The sequence below is a fragment of the Maylandia zebra genome, linkage group LG16 (genome assembly GCF_041146795.1).
Source record: "Maylandia zebra isolate NMK-2024a linkage group LG16, Mzebra_GT3a, whole genome shotgun sequence".
NCBI classification, from domain to species: Eukaryota; Metazoa; Chordata; class Actinopteri; order Cichliformes; family Cichlidae; genus Maylandia; species Maylandia zebra.
The window spans coordinates 31,256,322-31,273,755 of record NC_135182.1 but is presented as its reverse complement, the minus strand read 5'-3'; the positions used below and the strand labels follow the sequence as shown (position 1 = coordinate 31,273,755).

At 42.3% G+C, this 17,434-nt stretch overlaps 1 long non-coding RNA gene across 3 annotated transcripts in view; it reads left to right on the top strand.

The window, feature by feature from the left end:
- The window catches only part of LOC101469309 (uncharacterized), a 130,870-nt gene that overhangs the window by 31,566 nt on the left and 81,870 nt on the right, over positions 1 to 17,434 (top strand). The gene's annotated exons all lie outside the window — the stretch shown is intronic.

The window sequence follows — 17,434 nt, the reverse complement described above, 5'->3', positions numbered from 1 at the left end:
GCGGCTGTGACACAAGTCCACAGAAACGGAGAGCAAGTCAAAGGTCATCACCTCCCTTCCTCCTCATCTCCGCAGCAGCACTTGCCAACCCAGTGATCCATAGGCCCTTCGGGGTAGTGTAGCAGCACCAGTGTTGCGCGTGTGTGTGTGTGTGTGTGTGTGTGTGTGTGTGTGTGTGTGTGTGTGTGTATATATGTGTATATATATATATATATATATATATATATATATATATATAAACACACTCGCTCACAGCTGAGGGTGATTCGACACAAGGGTCAAGGTCAGGCAACAGATGGGACTCTGTCGCAACCTCGTATGGATAACAGCAGCTTGATTAGGCCGTTTACTCGCTCCACCCTGTGAAACTCAGACTGGGCTTAAACCACTCACAGCCACCTGTTGAGTAGAATTATGGCCTGTATTTCTATCCCAGTGATTTCTCATGCAGGTAAAGGGTTACCTGCATGAATGAACGGCTTAAACACACTTTTTGCATTAAGCGTTAAGGCTGAACAAGATAACATGCAGACATTACTACCCCAGGAAACAAGTGATTGAATTGGGGAAAGTGATCGGTTATGATGAAGGTGATGATGGGATTATTATGGACATCCCGTCTGTGACCTTACAGGCCCCAGACACACAGGGCTTGGGTCTGGCCACCACTGATTGTGAGGGAAATTTGATATACCCAGGCCAGTTTCGAGTGGTTGGTGGGAGTTGCTGGCAGTAACTCTAATATTAATTGCTAAATCCACACTGATGCAGGCCTAGTGACTGGGCTGTTGCCCCTCTGGTAACCACTTGTTGCTAGAAAAAACAGAGTGTCCAGAAACCAGTTGGGGAGTACAGGGTGGACCATTTATATGGATACACCGTAATAAAATGGGAATGGTTGGTGATATTAAAGTCCTGTTTGTAGTATATAAGAGGGGGCAAACTCCTCAAGATGGGTGGTGACCATGGTGGCCATTTAGAAGTCGGCCATCTTGGATACAACTTTTGTTTTTTTCAATAGGAAGAGGGCCATGTGACACATCAAACTTATTGGTAATGTTACAAGAAAAACAATGGTGTGCTTGGTTTCAATGTAACTTTATTCTGTGCACGGGGGGGCTTTTCAGAAGAGAGACATCAGTCTATCCTCGGCTAGAGCGACAGCTTTAAACTTGATGTGTTATTTAATATTTGGATGAAAGGGTGCAGTATGTAGCTGTTTAGAAAAATGAGAGGGGAGGCAAAGACATGGAGCTTGTTAACATAATGAAACCCTAACAGGGTCAGTTGTTGTTTCACTGCGGTGGGATCCAGAAACCGAGCCAGCGAGTGGTCTCGGGTCACATCAGGGTCTCGTCTCTCACAGCATAAGTGCAAACGTGACAATGATGCCAGCTTCCACTGTGAGCGGCAGTCTTCTGCCTCAAATTACTTATTATGGGAATTGTTGCAATCAGCTATTGGACTGCCCATTACAGTATGTGATGTTATGTAAAACACTGAATATTTTCCAGGACATTTGTTGACAGTATCATTGTTTTTTCATTTTTAAGCAACATCTCTTTTGGAGACCGACGTTGCTGTTACTGCACACGTCTGGGTGCACGGGGCTTTACGCCGCCTTTTGAGTGTTGATGTTAATTCAACAGTTTATTATTTTGTTGGCCTCTGTTTAGTTTAAAGCTCTGAGACTGACTGTGTTTTTCCTGACCTTTAACTCCAGTGTGAGCCAAACCAATATAACCAAATTGTACTCGCGTCTCACGTCACAGGTGCCCGTGCGCACGCAGTGCTGTTACAAGAAATATCTGGACTATACTCTCAGCTGGTGACGGACATAGACAGACACATGCGCTGGCATGCAACAAAACTGGGAAGTGGACAGCGAAAGTGGGAAGAAGGAAGAACTAAATATCAGTAACTGTTTACAGTTGCCCACCCCTTCCCCACACAGACGCACACATCCCGACGGTCCCACCAGGCAAATGCATCTGCCAGCGAAGATCCAGCCTGAGAGAGAGAACACTTTCCCAGAGATATCAGTGACGTACATATGTGAGCAAACGCACTTATAGTTTCACTCACTCACACACTCTCTCTCTCTCTCACACACACACACACACACACACACACACACACACACACACACACACACACACACACACACACACTCTGATGTCATGTCAGTCACCGTCAGGTTTCATTGTTTTTGCTGGATTGCCTGTTTATATTATCAGCCGATCCCCAGGGAGCCGACAGTGAATCATAGATTCTGGCCGTACCCTTCCTTTACAATGTGAAGGTCAAAACATAAACAACTACATAACATGATTATTTGTATCTGTGTCTCAAGTATGCATCATTGAGATCTGTGAACATTTGTTGTATTCAGTCTGTTTTGTGTCTGTCAGTTGGAAACCTCAGTCGAGGAGGCCTAGAGAAGAGTCAGCAACCCCTGTCAACCACCAGGTGCTAGAGCAAATGTATATTCTTAAACCCATTGACGAGGAGTTGCATTGTGACAGAACTGTTGCAATGAGTTTACTTGACTGGTTGCCATGGTGGCTGGTAGTTTGCACGGAAGACGCTCGCCAGTGATTCATTGAGCTCCAGTGAAACTGAAAAAGTACCAGAAATAAAGACTGCCTTCAGAGTTGCTCCTTTGAATACATGTTGGATGCCGCAAAAAGGCATAACTTTTATTCCATTTTTATTTTGGGTTCCAGCAGCTTTCCCATTTTCATGACTGCGTGGTGAGTAGTTGGTGTTTGAACTAAACATATTTCATGAAAACTACAGGAAAACAGTAAGGGTTTCAGTGCAGTACCCTCTTTGTGATCAATTTCCCCCAGAAATGGCCAACAACTATTCGCCAACTGGTCAGAGAATACAGAAATTATCGCTAGGACTTGCTATATAGGCCTGTGAGACCTAGCTGAGTAGCAATAGGTTATTTTGAATTGACTTCTAGGGATCGAGTCCAATTTTGTGGGGCTTTCAGTACAGCCAGTGGGTGTTAGGTTTCCATCAGTTTGTTTTTTTTTTTCTTCTTTTTTTAAACTTAACACATAGGGTACTTATTCACACATGCATTTAGGAAGCCAAAAACTAGCAAGGTTCTTGTGAGAAAAACTGTCCCTTGCCTACAAATACAGACTCTGTTAAGAGATTAGAAAATAACAGACCCCAGGGCCCTGTACTAAGGAGCAAGTTCAGCATACCCAGGATATCTTTTCCTTATTCGGCTCCGCTCAACATCGTCAATCACAGTTGACATAAGTTAATAGTTTTCAGTATCGCAGCTCTATCATTAAGACACAGGAAGAGCAAACATATGATTACGGTTTCCTATTTCGCTAAATTAATCTGATGTTTAAATGTGCCCAAGACAGTTTTAGTCTCGTTCATTCAGTCGGAGCCCTGAGAGCGTGTAAAGAATATAAGCAGAATATAAAAAGAAAATTCTGTGTACTTAACCTCCTTGGTTGATTTATGTAAGGTCAGCAAGTACAACTCTTAGGCGCTTTATTTTAGGATTGTATATCACTTTTTGATGGCTTATAAAGAAACAAAATTGTTTTAAAATTGCTTGGACTCAACAGGAAAGTTGTCATGGTGATGAACCCCGAAGTTTCCCCACTAAGACACAAATTCTTTATAGTGCAGGCTTCTCACACAGCTTTATTTTATGTCATATCATGGCACATAGTCTGGGTCTGGTGTGTTTTAATGATGGACAGACAGGAGGGTGACTGCCCCTGTTGGTATAAGGGTTCACACTCAGTTTGTAGACCGGGCGGTGATCGGAATCTAGACGCCTTGTAGGGAAGACGAGAGGCCGGGTGTTTGCTTTCCAGCTCAGAAAATGATATTGCCGGCTCGTGTTCCTTCACTTTTTCACCCCCTTTTTCCCTCTCGCTCTCCTCACCTCTAAGTCTAACAAAACAATTTGCACTTTCGGTCGCTAAATCTGCATATGGACCCAAGGCTGTTTTGGCCTCAATACAAATGTCTAATTTTATGAAAACTACTAATCACATAATAATATTATCCAATTTGTGAGTGTACGATGTGTAATTAGGAAAAATGTTTTCCTAATCTGTGAGGTGATTACTGTGACAGTGCAGGCTACTTCATTTGTGGAAATCCTGTAATAAAGCAGGATAAACTTTAAACAAGGAAAAATACATTTGGGGAGAAGAAGAAATTCGAGCTTTATTTTAATTTTCAGCTTAAGAAATTATCACTACAGACAAACATGTAAAACACATTTCCACCTGGAAATCGTGCAGTGTATATATTTTAGGCCACTGTCTGGCTTCTCTTCCTCCTGAATTTTTAACGCAATTACCTAAGTTCAGTTTTTCCCTTTGAGTTCTCACCAATGGCATCAAATTGAGAGAAGTTTATGGAGTAATCACGCTAATGAAAACAATAATTGGAGACTGCGGTACAAACAAAGTAACTGATAATGTGCAATTAGCTTGTGGTCTCGTTGCCTTTGAAACGGTTGCTTCAAAGACGGGGACCAGAGGTCTGTACAAAGCAGGATTTTCTGTGCTACAAAGGTGGTTCACTTCCCATCAGAATAATCCCACGACAACTTTTGCTGTATGTTTAGGCTCCACAAATAGTGACAGAGTTGGTAAACTCAAAAATGTGTATGACAACCTTGCCTTTACATAGGATTAGAACTAGAATACAATCAGTTGGCAGCCAGCTGATTCAAGTCCCCTGTTGCAGGAGAGTCATTGCTCAGTGGTGCAGACTGACTCAGATTGAGTGCAACATGTTGGGAATCTGTCTGCATTTATAAATTAGGTTACAGTTATTTGCAAACCTTTGCCAGTCGGTCTGATTCAGACCAGTTTTTCGGAGACGGGCTGAATCATACTAGGAAACCTGTGCAATTTCCTTGTAATCCAAATTGGTCACCCAGCTGGTCACTGCAACTTCTTGCAATCTGTTAGTACTTGCAAAAAGATTCAGTGTAATTACTGATCAACTACCATTTTTTTATAGTTTGCAATGAGGCTGCTGTTCTGCTTTTACTCAAGTATGAATAATCGTGATTTTATGGATTAGTTCTTATTTAGCACTTTTCTACTGTACTGTAGCTCTATATATAACTTGTCTCATTCACCCATTATATTTATTCACACACATTCACACTGCTGGTTCATCAGAACTGCATCCTTGCCCAAGGATACTTTGGCATGCAGACTGGAGCAGCCAGTGATTGAACTAGTAGATGGCCTGTCCTACTTCCTGAGCTACATCCACCTTTAAAAAAAAAAAAAAAAAAGGTTTATTGTTTGCTAGTGTTGGCTAAATATTTAACTTTCTTATCTTATAAACTCAAAACTTTATGAAACTTTCCACACAATGTAAGTGAGCCACAGTTACATACTCGTGTGCTTCGTGATTAAGCATGAACATCAATCTTAAATAGACCAAGAAGGGTCAGGGGTCTTTTAGGGTTAAAGAGCACAGATTAATCAGAGCACCATGCTGTCCAGGTTCAAGTCCTTCCTTGTGCTCTTGTGTTTATTGTGGCCACCCCCCCCCCCCTCTCGACTTAGCCCTGTACCTTTCCAAAGCAGATGCAAGGGGGTGCTGAGTAAGCCGAACGCGTAAATTCTTGTGCCTCAGTCTGGGATGACCACTGAATCTCTCCATCCTGACTTCTTGACCTGTAATCAAAGCCCTGGGTTTGGGAAAGTATGGGGTTGAGGAGGGGGATTGGAGGCCACATGCTACTCATCCACCTGCACACTGACAGGCACACAGGCCATCTGACAAACACCCCTGCACCCTGGCTTAACCTTTGCCCACCTCCACCATACCCCACTGCTCCCCTGGTGACCTCTGGAGCCATCTGCTAGAAGGATCTGAGATGTGTTGAGTGGATGGAGGGCGTGGGGTAAGCAAAGGGGCACCAGTAGGAATTGGGCCTCCTTCATTGGTGATTGAGAACTACGAGGTTCAAGGGAATTTGTACACAAAGCATTTTGGGGTTCAAAGTGACACCTTGTAATAACAGTAGTCTGTATTTATTTTGGCACACACAAAGGCCGTAACATATCTCAAAGCATTGCAATGGTGCCTTTTGTTAAGGATGAGACTTTTTCAGCAGCTTGGTATACAGTGCTGGGTCATGTTACAGTGTCCTGCACAGCCTTTCTACACGGCCGCCATCAGCGCTGCTCAAAAACACTCGAAGGAGGGCTTCCCACTAGGGCTGCTCAATTAATCGAATTTTAATCTCGATTACGATCTGGGCTTTCAACGATCATTAAAAATGACTGAGCCGATTATTAGCCCCTCCCTCGTGCTTTACTCTCGCGCTGCTCTGTGTGGCAAATCGAGCGCACCTCTCTGCATTTCGAAACACGTGTCACAACAATTAAGAGCAGCGGTCCCCAACCTTTTTTGCTCCACGGACCGGTTTATTTCATGGACCGGCCTTTAAGGTGTCGCGGATAAATACAACAAAATAAAACTAGTACTGGTACTGAAAAAAAAATTTATTCATAACACACGTGAAAAGACCAAGGAAAACCAAGTAAACGATAAAAATGATAACAAAATAACGCTGAAAACCGATAAAAACCGTGAAAACTATACATTTCACACCTGAGCCTCAACTCTCGCGGCCCGGTACCAAACGACTCACGGACCGGTACCGGCCCGGGGATTGGGGACCGCTGATTAAGAGGACCCAAGGGAAGCTCGGAAAGCTAAGCAGAAGTTATTTGGAGAGGAGAATGACTGCCGTTGGTTGAAAAGAGGTAAAAAAAAAACTTCAGTGGTGTGGAAACATTATGGGTTCGCGGAGTCAGACGTGGATCAAGTAGACATAGTGTGTAAACTTTGCTACAGTGTCGTAGCTGCACCACAGAGCAACACTGCAAAGTTCACTAAACATAGATGTTTACATTTTTCATTTATTTTTTTATATTGCAAACATTTGCACTGTTATCAGTATTTGCACACTATTTTATATTATTTTTGACAATCTTTAAAGTCATTATTCAATACATTGTTATTGTTAAATAAATATCGTCAAATAATCGAGATCTCAATTTTAGTGAAAATAATCGTGATTATCATTTTTGCCATAATCGAGCAGCCCTACTTCCCACTATAGCTCTTCCTACAAACAAGCAGTTGGCCAGTAATAATGAAATGGTCTTTTTCAAGACGTCACGTTTTCTTATATTCTATATTGTAGAGGTTTTGCTGTGTGTTCTTTCCTATGGCTGGAATGCATACTGACTAGGATAAATAAGCTTCTAAAGTAGTGCCCTTAAAAACGTATGTTTGTCCAAATGTGGCTGTGTTGAGTCTGGTTTTTCAGTCCAGCTATTTGTTTGTTAACAATTGAGATTTGGGATGGTTGTTGTGATCTGGAGCTTTCTGCCAGAAAAACAGAAACCAGAAGAATCTGTTTAAACCAAAATTGTGAGCAAGGCAATCAACTTTTTTTTTTCCTACTAAAAAGCTGGAAACTTTTTAGTCTACCTGCTGAGAGTGAAAGAAACAGCATGTAAAATGAAACAGCCATGGAACAGGTGGGTCTGCTCTGTTATGCAGCTAACTCTCCCACTGCTGGAGACATCAACCACCTGATGCCTTTTTCTGGCTGCCCACTTTCTGTCCTCTTTTTTTTTTTTTTTTTTGTAAACTGTAGTAGTGCAAGTACTTCTAAGGTTTGCCCTTTACCACATTTCCCCAGGGCTGTTTTTACTGGCACATGCTTCACATGTACCAGAGGCCAGGTGGAAGGAGGCATTTTTCTGGCCTGTGCTGTGATGTGTTTAAGCTGTAATACAGTATTCAAAGTCATCAATGACTGTTTACGTAGCCTGTAATCATATACAGCCTTTATAGTTTGCAATGGTACAGTGGAAAGGAATGCATCAAATACAATGTTTTCCACACACAGGTTTTACTTGTTTGGCCTCCCAGGTACATTAATGATAGTCAAGTATACTTGGCTGCTGTTTTTACCATTTATTTCTTTTTATGTGAAAGAACAGTATCACTCTCAATCATTTTACTATCGCTGGGCAGCTCTTGTTGGGCGTTTGGATTGGTCCTCAATTCCACGTGTCGAAATATCTTTGGGAAACATACAGAATCCCAAACTGCTCACGATGTAGCTGTGTGAGAGTGTTAGAAAGCACTTGGACATGTTGGTAACATCTTGACGCCAAATACCACAGCACAGCTCAAGTCCAGCTTCCTGTAGTAGCATCGAGCTACCTGGGGAACACCTGGCATCCTGGTGCCAGGCACCAAGCACTTTCTTCCATTGCTTAGTGGTCCAGTTTTGATGCTCACGTGTCCATTGTTGGAGCTTTCGGTGGTGGACGGGGTCAGCGTGGACCCCCTGACTGGGATGCACTGAGACACCTTTCTATTAGAACCAGCTTTAAATATTTCTGCAATTTGAACTACAGTAGCTCATCTATGACCGGAGCACATGGGCCAGCCTTTGATCCACTTTGCTTATTTTCCACTTGTGAGTAAAGGAGGGGAAAAAAGCGCAAGATGCTAAAATTTATACCTTTGTCTTTACTGGTGTTTGGTATGTGTGATACATCTCTACTGCCAGACTGTGGCAGCCAGAAACAGTTTGCTGACCACCAATAAAATAAACAACAGAAAAGAGCACAATGCTAACTTCTAGTCTCCACACTGTAAAGTAGCACCTAATCTAAGTCCAGCACACACATTTTATCAAACAGATGAAACATGCAAAGCCAAGACGCAGCCACAGCCATCAAATAGAAACAAAAATAAAGTCTAGTATAAAACAAATCTGCCAGGTAGAGCTGACACAGGTGAATGAGGGTTATCTTGCAATGGGAATGATTCCCAGTGAAAACTTGCAAACCTGCTCTTCCTGAAATTTTAAATAAGATTAATCACCCATTTATTTGTGACATGTTTATATATGCTAAACGGTCATAAACAGACAATCTGGGGTTCCAAATTTGGTATAGATATTTATTGTGAGAGCATATACTGAATGCATAGACTCTAACTGTAAGGGTTGGTGCTTGTCGCTGAAAACTGTCAGTTGCAGGTCGATAAGAAGGGATTGGCTGGCTGAAAACCACAGAGCTTTATAATGGAAAAAAAGGCTTCATCGAGCTGCAGTGGTCAGCAATAATCTAAGCAGGTTGGTCACTACATGAAAACCCAGTCACATTTAAAATAAGGTTTTAAATAGGCCTCAAAAATCCACCATAGTAACTTCTTCAGGAACTGCCTGTCGTCAGAGCCATCACATGCTTATTACACTGCATTATTACTCTGACTGATGTGTGTGAGCAGTTTAACCTTTGTTATTTATGGAGAGAAGACAGAGACATCAAGTGCCAGGTTCAGAAAAGAAATCCAAGGCAGTCATGTATCGGTGCCTTTGCAATAACATCCTGAAGGTTGTATTTTTAGCTGAAGTCTTTGAGTCAGGGACGTGAGGCGGGCAGCCCAGGAGGGCCCTTACCATCCAGATGGTGACGGCACTCGATGGTTTTGCCTTTGAGGCGCCAAGATGGAAACATTTGGAATAGGAGTGAGTCACACACACCGGTCACAGGATGGACAGTCAGTCACGAGTCCAGAAATCACTCACACATATACACAACTTTTGTGTACACACAGAGGATGCATACTGTATTTCTATTACATGTTTGTCCTTTCTGTACACCAGTGAACTCCAGCGGCCGCAAACATCCTGTAAAACATGTCTAGCATCTCAGTCCCAATTGTCAAGATGAAAGGACAGATTAGATGTCCTCCTGTTTGTGACTGAATCCTCGCCAGATCTGGAGATGTGGCGTAATTTACACGATTAGAGCAAATACATTATCGTGCATGTATGTCTTTTCGTTCTGCTTTTAAGGTTTGCACGCCATCTGGCAGAGTGTAAACTTCTCTGCACATCCAGTTGGAGCCAGGAGGCCTGACACTCATTTCTCACTCCAAATGGTGACATGTTTCCATGTGTGACGACGGGCAGCAGGCTTTAGCAAGAAACAAGACACCTGTTGCTCTGGTCAGATTACCGCACTTTGCCAAGCAGACGTAATATTGATTTTCACATTTTCCCTCCCATTAAGTAGCATGGTTGCACTTTCCAAAAGATGAAAAATGGTTGGAATAGGTACTCTGATGGTTAAATCAACATTTATTCTAAAGTTGTTTTGGTAAATGGATTCAAACTGAGGATTCACCCACTCCCACAGGACTATTCTGGGCTTTTAGGTGATTTCTAACTCTCGTATAGACACTTAGAATTTAGGGTTCAGTGTATTACTTGGGGGCACTTTGACACACAGACAGGTAGAACGACCCAACGACCTCCCGATGAGGTTGTTAGTCTGATCTGCAGCCATCTTTGATTCAGTTGAGCTGTAACTCGGGCTGTTTTTTATGTTGCAGAAATGTAAATTTGTAACTTAAAAAGTAACTTCTCTTAAATAAATAACTGTAAATTTAAAAAGAAAATCTCCAGTGGTTAGCTGTTAGTAGGTGTAGGTATGGTGACGTTTAGCAAACCAGTGCAAAACTGCTGCTCTGTGAAGCAGATTTGGGCGTCAGGTTTTCAGAATGACTGCTGGAGCGAAGCCCTGCATTCACTGGTCAGTTGCTGAAAGTAGTTATTAAAATTGGCTCCCATTCAGATTTCAGTTGTGATTAAAGCTCTCAGTCCTGAGCTGCTGTAAGCGGGCAGCCATGTTACGTATAATACTAGAGAAAGTAGCGTCTGCCCCAACTCTTACGTCACAACAAAAGTGGTCATTTGTTATGCCCTGTGGTTTGTGTGTAGTTATGTTTGGGTGACTTAAACTACTTGTGGTTATGGGAAGCTCATGCATATAGTTTGGGTAAGTGATGTCATTGTTTGCATGGCATAATGATACCTATCGGACAAGAATGGAGTCAGGTAAGGTTAGACTTCTGGCTACAAACCAACCAAACCAACCCAGTCCGTGGATAAACAGGCAAATAGGAGGCACCGGAGGGGCCTCGCAATCAGGTGATCAAAATCAGTATTTGGTTTGGCGAGCCCGAGCTAATTGGCCCATAATTGTACAGCAGTTGTCTCTCCACAAAGCCAAGATTATATGTCTGAGTATGACAAAGGTGTCCGAATCAGAGCCACAGAGGAGAGAAACTAGCAGGCGAGAAGGCTAAACAGAAGCAAACGCAGATTAGAAGTATTATCCACCGTCAAATCAACAGCTGATGCTCTCGTCGTGTCATCTGGACGCCATGCGGCGAAGCGACTTACCACTTCCAGAGTCGCAGCTCTGGCATGAAGGAGATGAAACGATTGGAATTCTGCTCATGAATCCTCTATGCACGACTCGCAGAGTGGTGATAAATCTTTCCCGTAAAGTGAAGGTTGAACTCGGTGGTAAGAATGCATTTAGAGAGAATGCTGAGGAGGGATGTTGCTTTAACTCTGAAAGACAAACTTGAGCTTTAATGTGAGATGATGATAGAAGGAGTTTTATGCACAATCACTGGCCCGCTTAAAAAGAAAAAAAAAATGCACCATTCCTTCTCTGAATATGACCCACACAACAACAAATGTTCTAATTTTTTAAAGCCATAACAATTTAATGCTGGTATGAGAAATAGATCTACATGTACGGGTGGAATCCATAGAAACACAATGTGAAGCTTACGTTCACTGAGGTGAGATGGAAATATTGTGCACAATACAAATGTGAGTAGCTCTGGACAAACATCTGTCTGGAAAGGAAACACTGCCATCAAGTGGGCGGACACATTATTACAGACCACTGCTGCAACTGCAAGTCATACCACATTAAACTGAGAAGTCAGTGTTGCTTATTGGATCAAAAAAATCTGTACTATTGATGGATTTGTCTTTAAGCCATTTTTGTCTGTACATTTGATCTGTGAGACAAACGTTTAAAAATCATTGATTTAATAAGGACATCCGTTACAGCATCATATAATACTGTGTATGTTGAAACAGATTTAATGGTGTCACTTTAAAAATGTCTTCTCTTGCATGAATGACAAAAACAACAGTGTTCACACTGTTTGTGTGAGTTCAGACATGTCAGTCAAATCTTATTAGAATCTGTAAATTCTTCCCTTCTGCTTCCTTGCTGTCACATGTCATATATGACTTTTAGCCAGCGCTAACACGTCAAAAGCAGAACCTGGCGCGCACATTTTCTGCCTTTCGCCGTTTTCCCAGATGGCCAAGATTTGATAGAACATGTTTTAGGATCCAGAAATATTGCTCATTATTCTCCTCGTGAAGAGATGGAGTATGTGTGTTCTGTTTGTTTGTCTGTTTGTTAGCAGTCTAGTGTCCATAGTTCTCAAGCTTTCATGTGTAAGTTTTGTGTGATTGTATGAATAATACCTCAAGCTGATTTAATTTTGGTGACAATCGTACGGGCTCAAATTCTGGTCATAAATATTTTGTACTTGTAAATCAGACTGCGTAGCTGTGAACTGAGTTTTGTAACATTGTAAATCAAAGTATATGAAAACTTTGTTTGTGCATCTATAGGTGTGTGTGTGTGTGTGTGTGTGTGTGTGTGTGTGTGTGTGTGTGTGTGTGCGCGCGTATTTCCCCACTATAAGAATTTGGTATGTCACTTTTTCTTGAGCCTTTGACTTCGCAACTAAAACACGCAAATGTACTCCTCTATATGTATATATGGAGTGATGTGCCACTCTTCACTGACCCCCATATTTGACCCATTCCAGTTTGGGTCAAATATGGGGGTGCCAAATCAAATGGGTCAGTTTGCACCCCCCATCAGCCCTCCCATGTGTAACTAGCTGCTGGACTTTGGTGAGGACTGCTGAGAAGATCATTGGGACTTCTCAATGTCCCATGCACAGATGCCATCTCATCAAAGACTCCGCCCAACTCCACCCGACGCTGTTCTTCCTGCTCGCCTCTGGAGGTTTTGCAGCATCAGCATAATCTATTCTATTCTATAAGGACTCCTTGTCATCTCATTCTGAAGTTTGATTTACTTTCCAGCTTTTTCATTTAGTATTTATTAGAGACCTTTGTGAAGCCTCTTTCTAAACCATGTTTTATTTGCTTTTTGAGTTTGGTGTTCTCAGGCCTGGAGAAACTGTAGACTCGTGACATCATTGAAATAACACAAATGACATTAATTGCAAAGTTTTTATACTGTGACGTTCCTTTACCCCGCTCATATTAACTGTGTGCATTTTTTCATAATTTTATTAGGCTAGTAAGGCGACAGAAAATTGCTGTCTGTAAAACTTTATTATAACAATTGGAGAATTTAATAGACTAAAGCAATGATGTCATGAGATTGCCCTACAAATAATCCCAGTAGGTGCAGCTAGACTTGGCTGTGGATTTTAATGGAAAAGCCATTTGTCGCCGTTATGTTGTAAATCATGCGTGTGAGCAATAAGACCAAGAACTGTGTCATCCTAAGATGACACACTTGTAATAAATAAGCCATGGTTATTTCGGAAATCTGGAAGTTACATTTGATCAAGTGTTTGGTTCGCAGTGTGTCAATCTGAAGTGGAAATGATCGCACGTGATTTTATTTTGCGATTATCTTCACCTACAAAGTGTCCAAAACGGTCCCCCACCTGTGTCCTCTTTACACTGGGTTTAGGATCCAATTCAAAATTTTAGGGATCATCTTCAGAGCTCTTTATGGCCACGTGTAATAGTGTGCTTTAAATTGAAACACCAGCCCTGACCTGATAACCAACCCAGCCACGTGAGCTGCAGCCACTTCAGTAGTCGGGTAAAATAGTTTGAACTTTCACTTTCTTTGTAAAAAATATAAAGTCTTTGTCTTTGAAGACAAGTCCATGGAGTTTGAGGCAAAAAGAGTTTTGAATAACTACGATTTTTAATGCTTTAACCACTTTTTTTACACACTTAATCAGCATTCAAGTTGATTAAAGATGCTATTTTCCCACCAGTCTACATCCAATAACGCTTTTAATTTTGGCAAATTTCTTAAAAGTGTTGAATTTAAGTCTGTCATTTACAAAAGTATTCTCATCTCGCTCAGCGTTCTTTAACAGTCCCTTTTGCGGTAATTACAGTTTTGAGTATTCGTGGATAAACGTTGGGTTTCCTGGATTTGAGCGGGTTGATCCAATTCTTCCTGTCAAAGCTTCATCACACGGCATGAGAAGCATCTGTGAACATCAGCTCTCTCAAAGCAGGGTTCTGACGGGTTTAAGTCTGGGCATGGCTGGGAAATTTTGACAGTTTGAGCTGGAATCGCTCTGCGATATTGTGTGAGCAAAAATATTGAGCCACACCCCTTAATCTTTGAATTCGGGTGTTTACAGTCGCATTACCGCAAGTTTATAAAAAATCAAGCCCCTATGGATGTAGTCTGCCTTTGCAAATCTTTGTGAGAGAACAGGTTGACTGAAATTGAATGTCATACTGTAATTATCTCTGTTACAGTTGATGGTGGAATGTCTTGGAAGAAAGACATTTCTGACTTGTTGCAAAGTGGAAGCATTTAGGTACCACAGCAATCCAGCCACCACAGCAGGCCATGCAAAGTTACAGAACAGGGTCGCCAGGTGCTGTTTGTAGTACCAGACCTGCTCTGGCATTAACATCAGACTTTCCACCAGGAGCTTCAGGGTTTCCATATCTGAGCAATTGATGCAATGTAACGGTAATGTGTAGCTGACCCAGTGCTTTTGTACATGTAATGTACATCTCCAAAAGTTGATTCTGTTCATCTGGATGTAGCGTTTTGTGGGAGAAGAGGAAAAGAGGGCTTTGCTATCCTACCCTGGAACACCACCAAGCCATTGGTTCAGATATGTGGATGACACCTGGGTGAAAATCAAATCTCAGGACGTACTACATTTCACGGATCACATTAACTCGGTGGACCAGCACATCAAATTCACCAGGGGGGATATGAAAAGTGGCAGGTTAGCCTTCTTAGACTGTGACATTTCCATCAGTAATGGGGGATATCTAAAAGCTGACGTGTACCGTAAACCTACACATACGGATCAGTATTTAAGGTTTGACTCTCATCATCCACTGGTCATCAGGACGCTACAACGCAGAGTGAACACCATCCCCACTGACACAGCAGCCAGGGAGGCAGAAGAACAGCACATCAAGAAGGCCCTGAGTAAATGTGGTTATCCCAGCTGGACTTTTGTCAAAGCTGGAAAGGCACCTAAAGAAAGCTCTAGCCGATCCAGGAGAGAAGGACAACCGCTGCCCAAGCGAAAACCTGTAGTGATCCCGTACGTGTCAGGAGTATCGGAGCAGTTGAGACGCATTTTTTCTAAACACCGGGTCTCTGTGGCTTTTAAATCCCAAAACACGCTGCGCCAAAAATTGGTCCACCCCAAGGATCGGGTCCCCCCGACACAAACAGAGTAACATAGTGTACGCTGTTAAGTGCCAGGAGGATTGCCAGGATTTATACATCGGGGAAACCAAACAACCTCTGGCGAAGCGGATGGCACAACACAGAAGAGCTACCTTGTCAGGCCAGGACTCTGCAGCCTATTTACACCTACAGGACAGTGGACACTCTCAATGATGAGGATGTACACATCCTGGACATGGAGGAACGCTGGTTTGAGCGCGGAGTCAAGGAGGCCATTTACGTGAAAAGGGAAAGACCATCTCTGAATCGAGGAGGGGGCCTAAGGGTACATCTTTCACCATCTTACAATGCTGTGATTGCAGCCATTCCCCAACTCTCTGTGAATGGTACTCATGGCCATTGATCAGTGGTCTTTGGTCAGTGGGTTTTGGTCAGTGGTTGTTGATCAATGGTCATGAGAATTTGCATAATTATGATTAAGGAACTGACCTCCCAAAATGTGGTTGTACATTGCTTTGGTTGTGTGGATATATGTCATAGCACCCTGACACAGTCTATATAGGATTGTTCATTTTCCTGTAACTGGTTACTGTCCACCTCACAGGGAGACAGACACACTTTCGTCTGTTTGCAGCCCCGATTAGAGTCTTGGAAGCAACAGATAAGGCCAGTTGTGCTCCCGTAAGATAATACATCTGTTATTAATCTATCTTCTCATCACAGAACCAATGTCATTTATTTGAGCATTTTAACATGACAGACTATAGAGATTGACACGAGGCAGACTGAAGTGGAAATGAGCAGAACTGCAGTTTTGGCATTTCTGAGTTGGCTTAACTTTCCACACTTTGCAACTTTGAAGTATCCTCACTGTAGCATCAGTTGGTGAGAAGCAGTGTCTGGTTTTCACCACAGTATAATTTGGTCTAAAGTGCTGTTTGTTTGGGGGTTGTTTTTTTTTTTTTGTTTTTTTTTTGGCACGCTCACATTGTCCTTTAAAGGATAGTTTGTAACAACAGGTCTGTTATGAGCAGCGCTTTCAGTTTTAGGCAATGTGAACTGTGAGACCTTATGTACATGGGTGTGTCCTCTCCATTGATATCAACTGGCTAAATGGCTGTTATCAGCTCTTATCAATCCCAGACCTGCTAACAGGCGGATTTCAAATCATTCAGTGGCGGTTGTCGCCCTTGTTAAATAGAAATATTAAAGCAGCGTTTCAGTCTTAAAACAATGGACTTGTGTGGCGTGAGTTTGAGGCCAGGCTTCTGGACTTTGTTTTTTTTTTTCTTCTTCTTTAAATCACTCTTCACTTAAATTTTTCACAAGTTACTCGGTTACGTTATTCAATTACATCACATATTCAGTTACAATACATCTTTTTACAGCGCACAACAGATGCTTCAAAGCTCAATTTGCTGCAGTACCTTGCAGCAACTTGTACTACTGGAGCATCTATATTCATTGCTGCACATAAGTGCTAGAGTCCTTCTGTGTAATCTGCATTGCCCTGTGGTCTTTTCACATTCTTCTTCACGTTGTTTCCTTTTTCCCTCAAGGTCAAGAAAGTGTTCTGAAAAGATGAGGGACGCATCTATGGGTGTGATTTGTGTACTCCAAAAAATAAAAACCCTCCTATGCATCATGAAAGCAAACAATAAAGTGTAAATGTGCACAGATCAGAACCACATCTTTGCACGTCGAGCCGAACATGTCTCACTTTAAAGTTATCCAACCAGGAGGATAAATAAACCTGTTTTATTGCAAGGGTCTGACTTTACAGACATTCTTTACATCCTCTCAAATTTCATATGAACAATCCTTCAATAACAACAAGACTCCTCCCTTTATCCCCCCCTAAGCCCCATCATCCCACTCTGTCACACCAGCGCTCTGCATGTTCTCCTTCACTACATCCATGAATCTTCTTTGTGGTCTCCATATTCCACAGCTTTGTTCAGTACCCCAGGCAACTGAACCTCCTCCACCTTCACTCCCTCTGCTCTTTGCACCTTCATGTTTCCACCCGTCTCCCTCTC